We start from the raw sequence: 8,481 nt of genomic DNA, 5'->3' as shown, positions 1-8,481 counted from the left end.
TTCCTTCCTTTCTTGGATGTATAACATTCGCAGATTTTCGCCCGGCCGGTGGTTTAAGGAGGCGGCCGGTCCTCCCTCCTTGGATGTATAACATTCGCAGATTTTCGCCCGGCCTATGTTTAGTGAGGCGACCGGTCCTCCCTCCTTGGATGTATAACATTCGCATATTTTCGCCCGGCCGGTGGTTTAAGGAGGCGGCCGGTCCTCCCTCCTTGGATGTATAACATTCGCAGATTTTCGCCCGGCCTATGTTTAGTGAGGCGACCGGTCCTCCGTGGAGAGCGACCCGCAAGTGGGGAGGAACCGTCCACCCAACGCCGGCGCGAGCCGGGGCCGGTGGGGGCCCTACCAAGGCGGGTCTCATTGCCTGTCGGTCAGTTCGGGAGAAGGTGGGGGTACTCGGAGGCCCGCCGGGAGCAGACGGGGGTCCGGAAGGTGAGGGGGTGAAGGACGGCGGTCGGGAGCAGACGGCCGTCCCCGGGAGGGGGTGTTCGTTCACGTGCGGACGCCGGGAGCAGGCGGCCGTCACGCAATTCTGCCAACCGTTCCCACCGGCCTGTGTTTAAGGAGGCGGCCGGTCCTCCACGAGAAGAATTCTGCCAAACGTTCCACCGGCCTGTGTTTAAGGAGGCGGCCGGTCCTCCCCGTCGTTCCGCCGGCTTGTGTTTAAGGAGGCGGCCGGTCCTCCACGAGAAGAATTCTGCCAAACGTTCCACCGGCCTGTGTTTAAGGAGGCGGCCGGTCCTCCCCGTCGTTCCGCCGGCTTGTGTTTAAGGAGGCGGCCGGTCCTCCACTATTCCTTCCTTGGATGGAAAGCATGTAGCACTTTGAAAATTTTCGAGCACTGTGACACTTTGAAAATTTTCGAGAGTTTTTGTACTTAGAAAATTTTTCGCTCTTGCACTTCCAGAGTGCTTTGCGGTAGCTCCTAGGTTCGCTGTCCGAGCATGTGAACACTTTTTGGGGGGGAACACATCGCTAGAGACACCAGCCGCCTGGTTCTCGGGGCCAAAACTTGTGTTCCCCACACTCGTTCTGACTATATTTTGCGATTTGGGGGTAAAGGTAATGAGTACAGTGACTAGGGGGACCAACTCATCGTACTCTGGCGCACCAACAGACCAAAGCTGGTACTGCACTTACCCCTGGTACCCCAACGCCTGGTACCTGACGGGCGAGAGGCTGATTTTTCGCTATTTGCGGCCGACCGAGGGAACCAGACAAAGCGGACACTTTACGGCGCAAGAGCCGTTGGCACTTAGAAATTTTTCGACAAAGTTGGCGCGAGCTCCAGAAGGAGAGGCTGATTTTTCGCTATTTGTGGCCGACCGAGGGAACCAGGCAAAGCGGACACTTTACGGCGCAAGAGCCGTTGGCACTTAGAAATTTTTTGACAAAGTTGGCGCGAGCTCCAGAAGGAGAGGCTGATTTTTCGCTATTTGTGGCCGACCGAGGGAACCAGGCAAAGCGGACACTTTACGGCGCAAGAGCCGTTGGCACTTAGAAAATATTCGCCAAAGTTGGCACGAGCTCCAGAAGGAGAGGCTGATTTTTCGCTATTTGTGGCCGACCGAGGGAACCAGACAAAGCGGACACATTACGGCGCAAGAGCCGTTGGCACTTAGAAAATATTCGCCAAAGTTGGCACGAGCTCCAGAAGGAGAGGCTGATTTTTCGCTATTTGTGGCCGACCGAGGGAACCAGACAAAGCGGACACTTTACGGCGCAAGAGCCGTTGGCACTTGCGCGAGCTCCAGAAGGAGAGGCTGATTTTTCGCTATTTGTGGCCGACCGAGGGAACCAGACAAAGCGGACACATTACGGCGCAAGAGCCGTTGGCACTTAGAAAATATTCGCCAAAGTTGGCACGAGCTCCAGAAGGAGAGGCTGATTTTTCGCTATTTGTGGCCGACCGAGGGAACCAGACAAAGCGGACACTTTACGGCGCAAGAGCCGTTGGCACTTGCGCGAGCTCCAGAAGGAGAGGCTGATTTTTCGCTATTTGTGGCCGACCGAGGGAACCAGACAAAGCGGACACTTTACGGCGCAAGAGCCGTTGGCACTTAGAAAATATTCGCCAAAGTTGGCACGAGCTCCAGAAGGAGAGGCTGATTTTTCGCCGTTTGTGGCCGACCGAGGGAACCAGACAAAGCGGACACTTTACGGCGCAAGAGCCGTTGGCACTTAGGCGAGCTCCAGAAGGAGAGGCTGATTTTTCGCTATTTGTGGCCGACCGAGGGAACCAGGCAAAGCGGACACATTACGGCGCAAGAGCCGTTGGCACTTAGAAAATATTCGCCAAAGTTGGCACGAGCTCCAGAAGGAGAGGCTGATTTTTCGCTATTTGTGGCCGACCGAGGGAACCAGGCAAAGCGGACACTTTACGGCGCAAGAGCCGTTGGCACTTAGAAATTTTTTGACAAAGTTGGCGCGAGCTCCAGAAGGAGAGGCTGGTTTTTCGCTATTTGTGGCCGACCGAGGGAACCAGGCAAAGCGGACACATTACGGCGCAAGAGCCGTTGGCACTTAGGCGAGCTCCAGAAGGAGAGGCTGATTTTTCGCTATTTGTGGCCGACCGAGGGAACCAGGCAAAGCGGACACATTACGGCGCAAGAGCCGTTGGCACTTAGGCGAGCTCCAGAAGGAGAGGCTGGTTTTTCGCTATTTGTGGCCGACCGAGGGAACCAGGCAAAGCGGACACATTACGGCGCAAGAGCCGTTGGCACTTAGGCGAGCTCCAGAAGGAGAGGCTGATTTTTCGCTATTTGTGGCCGACCGAGGGAACCAGGCAAAGCGGACACTTTACGGCGCAAGAGCCGTTGGCACTTAGAAATTTTTTGACAAAGTTGGCGCGAGCTCCAGAAGGAGAGGCTGGTTTTTCGCTATTTGTGGCCGACCGAGGGAACCAGGCAAAGCGGACACATTACGGCGCAAGAGCCGTTGGCACTTAGGCGAGCTCCAGAAGGAGAGGCTGGTTTTTCGCTATTTGTGGCCGACCGAGGGAACCAGGCAAAGCGGACACATTACGGCGCAAGAGCCGTTGGCACTTAGGCGAGCTCCAGAAGGAGAGGCTGATTTTTCGCCGTTTGTGGCCGACCGAGGGAACCAGGCAAAGCGGACACATTACGGCGCAAGAGCCGTTGGCACTTAGGCGAGCTCCAGAAGGAGAGGCTGGTTTTTCGCTATTTGTGGCCGACCGAGGGAACCAGGCAAAGCGGACACATTACGGCGCAAGAGCCGTTGGCACTTAGGCGAGCTCCAGAAGGAGAGGCTGATTTTTCGCTATTTGTGGCCGACCGAGGGAACCAGGCAAAGCGGACACATTACGGCGCAAGAGCCGTTGGCACTTAGGCGAGCTCCAGAAGGAGAGGCTGGTTTTTCGCTATTTGTGGCCGACCGAGGGAACCAGGCAAAGCGGACACATTACGGCGCAAGAGCCGTTGGCACTTAGGCGAGCTCCAGAAGGAGAGGCTGATTTTTCGCTATTTGTGGCCGACCGAGGGAACCAGGCAAAGCGGACACTTTACGGCGCAAGAGCCGTTGGCACTTAGAAATTTTTTGACAAAGTTGGCGCGAGCTCCAGAAGGAGAGGCTGGTTTTTCGCTATTTGTGGCCGACCGAGGGAACCAGGCAAAGCGGACACATTACGGCGCAAGAGCCGTTGGCACTTAGGCGAGCTCCAGAAGGAGAGGCTGGTTTTTCGCTATTTGTGGCCGACCGAGGGAACCAGGCAAAGCGGACACATTACGGCGCAAGAGCCGTTGGCACTTAGGCGAGCTCCAGAAGGAGAGGCTGATTTTTCGCCGTTTGTGGCCGACCGAGGGAACCAGGCAAAGCGGACACATTACGGCGCAAGAGCCGTTGGCACTTAGGCGAGCTCCAGAAGGAGAGGCTGGTTTTTCGCTATTTGTGGCCGACCGAGGGAACCAGGCAAAGCGGACACATTACGGCGCAAGAGCCGTTGGCACTTAGGCGAGCTCCAGAAGGAGAGGCTGATTTTTCGCCGTTTGTGGCCGACCGAGGGAACCAGGCAAAGCGGACACATTACGGCGCAAGAGCCGTTGGCACTTAGGCGAGCTCCAGAAGGAGAGGCTGGTTTTTCGCTATTTGTGGCCGACCGAGGGAACCAGGCAAAGCGGACACATTACGGCGCAAGAGCCGTTGGCACTTAGGCGAGCTCCAGAAGGAGAGGCTGGTTTTTCGCCGTTTGTGGCCGACCGAGGGAACCAGGCAAAGCGGACACATTACGGCGCAAGAGCCGTTGGCACTTAGGCGAGCTCCAGAAGGAGAGGCTGGTTTTTCGCTATTTGTGGCCGACCGAGGGAACCAGGCAAAGCGGACACATTACGGCGCAAGAGCCGTTGGCACTTAGGCGAGCTCCAGAAGGAGAGGCTGGTTTTTCGCTATTTGTGGCCGACCGAGGGAACCAGGCAAAGCGGACACATTACGGCGCAAGAGCCGTTGGCACTTAGGCGAGCTCCAGAAGGAGAGGCTGATTTTTCGCCGTTCGTGGCCGACCGAGGGAACCAGGCAAAGCGGACACATTACGGCGCAAGAGCCGTTGGCACTTAGAAAATATTCGCCAAAGTTGGCACGAGCTCCAGAATGAGAGGCTGATTTTTCGCCGTTTGTGGCCGACCGAGGGAACCAGGCAAAGCGGACACATTACGGCGCAAGAGCCGTTGGCACTTAGGCGAGCTCCAGAAGGAGAGGCTGATTTTTTCGCTATTTGTGGCCGACCGAGGGAACCAGGCAAAGCGGACACATTACGGCGCAAGAGCCGTTGGCACTTAGAAAATATTCGCCAAAGTTGGCACGAGCTCCAGAATGAGAGGCTGATTTTTCGCCGTTTGTGGCCGACCGAGGGAACCAGGCAAAGCGGACACATTACGGCGCAAGAGCCGTTGGCACTTAGGCGAGCTCCAGAAGGAGAGGCTGATTTTTTCGCTATTTGTGGCCGACCGAGGGAACCAGGCAAAGCGGACACATTACGGCGCAAGAGCCGTTGGCACTTAGAAAATATTCGCCAAAGTTGGCACGAGCTCCAGAATGAGAGGCTGATTTTTCGCCGTTTGTGGCCGACCGAGGGAACCAGGCAAAGCGGACACATTACGGCGCAAGAGCCGTTGGCACTTAGAAAATATTCGCCAAAGTTGGCACGAGCTCCAGAATGAGAGGCTGATTTTTCGCCGTTTGTGGCCGACCGAGGGAACCAGGCAAAGCGGACACATTACGGCGCAAGAGCCGTTGGCACTTAGGCGAGCTCCAGAAGGAGAGGCTGATTTTTTCGCTATTTGTGGCCGACCGAGGGAACCAGGCAAAGCGGACACATTACGGCGCAAGAGCCGTTGGCACTTAGAAAATATTCGCCAAAGTTGGCACGAGCTCCAGAATGAGAGGCTGATTTTTCGCCGTTTGTGGCCGACCGAGGGAACCAGACAAAGCGGACACATTACGGCGCAAGAGCCGTTGGCACTTAGGCGAGCTCCAGAAGGAGAGGCTGATTTTTTCGCTATTTGTGGCCGACCGAGGGAACCAGGCAAAGCGGACACATTACGGCGCAAGAGCCGTTGGCACTTAGAAAATATTCGCCAAAGTTGGCACGAGCTCCAGAATGAGAGGCTGATTTTTCGCCGTTTGTGGCCGACCGAGGGAACCAGGCAAAGCGGACACATTACGGCGCAAGAGCCGTCGGCACTTAGGCGAGCTCCAGAAGGAGAGGCTGATTTTTTCGCTATTTGTGGCCGACCGAGGGAACCAGGCAAAGCGGACACATTACGGCGCAAGAGCCGTTGGCACTTAGAAAATATTCGCCAAAGTTGGCACGAGCTCCAGAATGAGAGGCTGATTTTTCGCCGTTTGTGGCCGACCGAGGGAACCAGACAAAGCGGACACATTACGGCGCAAGAGCCGTTGGCACTTAGGCGAGCTCCAGAAGGAGAGGCTGATTTTTCGCTATTTGTGGCCGACCGAGGGAACCAGGCAAAGCGGACACTTTACGGCGCAAGAGCCGTTGGCACTTAGAAAATATTCGCCAAAGTTGGCACGAGCTCCAGAAGGAGAGGCTGATTTTTCGCCGTTTGTGGCCGACCGAGGGAACCAGACAAAGCGGACACATTACGGCGCAAGAGCCGTTGGCACTTAGGCGAGCTCCAGAAGGAGAGGCTGATTTTTCGCTATTTGTGGCCGACCGAGGGAACCAGGCAAAGCGGACACTTTACGGCGCAAGAGCCGTTGGCACTTAGAAAATATTCGCCAAAGTTGGCACGAGCTCCAGAAGGAGAGGCTGATTTTTCGCCGTTTGTGGCCGACCGAGGGAACCAGACAAAGCGGACACATTACGGCGCAAGAGCCGTTGGCACTTAGGCGAGCTCCAGAAGGAGAGGCTGATTTTTCGCTATTTGTGGCCGACCGAGGGAACCAGGCAAAGCGGACACTTTACGGCGCAAGAGCCGTTGGCACTTAGAAAATATTCTGAAATTCTCACCGACCTCCGTGGTGGAGAGGCCGAATTTTCGACATTCGTGGCCGACCGGGGAACCGTCGCCACTCGGACAACTTGTGCGGAAGCCCTCGGTGATTTTAGGACCGCTTTTTCACCCTCGCTGTCCGACCGGAGAACCGTCGTAGCTCGGACAGTTCGTGTGCCAGCATCCGCTGGCACTTAGAAAATTTTAAAAAAGAAAAAAATAGTCTTCTGCATATACGTTCTGACTATATTTTGCGATTAGGGGGTAAAGGTAATGAGTACAGTGACTAGGGGGACCAACTCATCGTACTCTGGCGCACCAACACGCCAAGGTTGGTACTGCACTTAGGCTGATTTTTGCGCTATTCGCGGCCGACCGGGGAACCAGCGCGGAGCGGACACATTACGGCGAATGAGCCGTTGGCACTTAGAAAATTTTTGAGCTTTTTTCGAACTTCCGTGAGGCTGATTTTGCGCTATTCGCGGCCGACCGGGGAACCAGCGCGGAGCGGACACATTACGGCGAATGAGCCGTTGGCACTTAGAAAATTTTTGAGCTTTTTTCGAACTTCCGTGAGGCTGATTTTGCGCTATTCGCGGCCGACCGGGGAACCAGCGCGGAGCGGACACATTACGGCGAATGAGCCGTTGGCACTTAGAAAATTTTTGAGCTTTTTTCGGACTTCCGTGTGGAGCTTTGGGGCCGTTCCGCCTAACTTTTTATGCCCGATTAGGCTTCCAGGGAGGCGGCTAAGCATTATTGACCAATCATGGAGCTTTTTTGGGACTTCCGTGTGGAGCTTTGGGGCCGTTCCGCCTAGCTTTTTATGCCCGATTAGGCTTCCAGGGAGGCGGCTAAGCATTATTGACCAATCATGGAGCTTTTTTGGGACTTCCGTGTGGAGCTTTGGGGCCGTTCCGCCTAACTTTTTATGCCCGATTAGGCTTCCAGGGAGGCGGCTAAGCATTATTGACCAATCATGGAGCTTTTTTGGGACTTCCGTGTGGAGCTTTGGGGCCGTTCCGCCTAGCTTTTTATGCCCGATTAGGCTTCCAGGGAGGCGGCTAAGCATTATTGACCAATCATGGAGCTTTTTTGGGACTTCCGTGTGGAGCTTTGGGGCCGTTCCGCCTAGCTTTTTATGCCCGATTAGGCTTCCAGGGAGGCGGCTAAGCATTATTGACCAATCATGGAGCTTTTTTGGGACTTCCGTGTGGAGCTTTGGGGCCGTTCCGCCTAGCTTTTTATGCCCGATTAGGCTTCCAGGGAGGCGGCTAAGCATTATTGACCAATCATGGAGCTTTTTTGGGACTTCCGTGTGGAGCTTTGGGGCCGTTCCGCCTAGCTTTTTATGCCCGATTAGGCTTCCAGGGAGGCGGCTAAGCATTATTGACCAATCATGGAGCTTTTTTGGGACTTCCGTGTGGAGCTTTGGGGCCGTTCCGCCTAGCTTTTTATGCCCGATTAGGCTTCCAGGGAGGCGGCTAAGCATTATTGACCAATCATGGAGCTTTTTTGGGACTTCCGTGTGGAGCTTTGGGGCCGTTCCGCCTAGCTTTTTATGCCCGATTAGGCTTCCAGGGAGGCGGCTAAGCATTATTGACCAATCATGGAGCTTTTTTGGGACTTCCAGCCGGTGCTTTGGGGGCCTTCCCCCTCACTTTCTACGCCCGATTGGGCTTCCAGGGACGCGGCTAAGCATTTTTAACAGAAATGGAGCTTTTTGCGGAGCTCCAGCCGGTGCCACCGGCAGGCCGTGCACGCGGACGAGATGACCGAAAGAAGCTCCAGGAGAGCGGATGGACGCTTTTTAAGCACCGAGGCGGAGATCGCGGAGCTTTAATAGACTTCCAGCGGGCCCAAAGCGGCCAGGCAGACGGCGCAGCGCGACCTGGTACCTCGCACGGGACGCATCGCCCCCCCCGCGCACAGTTCCAGGGGGCCGGGATGACGTTTCAAAGCTGCCGCTGCAGCTGCGGCGGGGAGTGGCCTCCCTCCGGTGGACACGACG

The sequence above is a fragment of the Syngnathus typhle genome, linkage group LG17 (genome assembly GCF_033458585.1).
Source record: "Syngnathus typhle isolate RoL2023-S1 ecotype Sweden linkage group LG17, RoL_Styp_1.0, whole genome shotgun sequence".
Taxonomy (NCBI): domain Eukaryota; kingdom Metazoa; phylum Chordata; class Actinopteri; order Syngnathiformes; family Syngnathidae; genus Syngnathus; species Syngnathus typhle.
The sequence above is the reverse complement of the archived record's forward strand: the minus strand, read 5'-3'. Positions refer to the sequence as shown.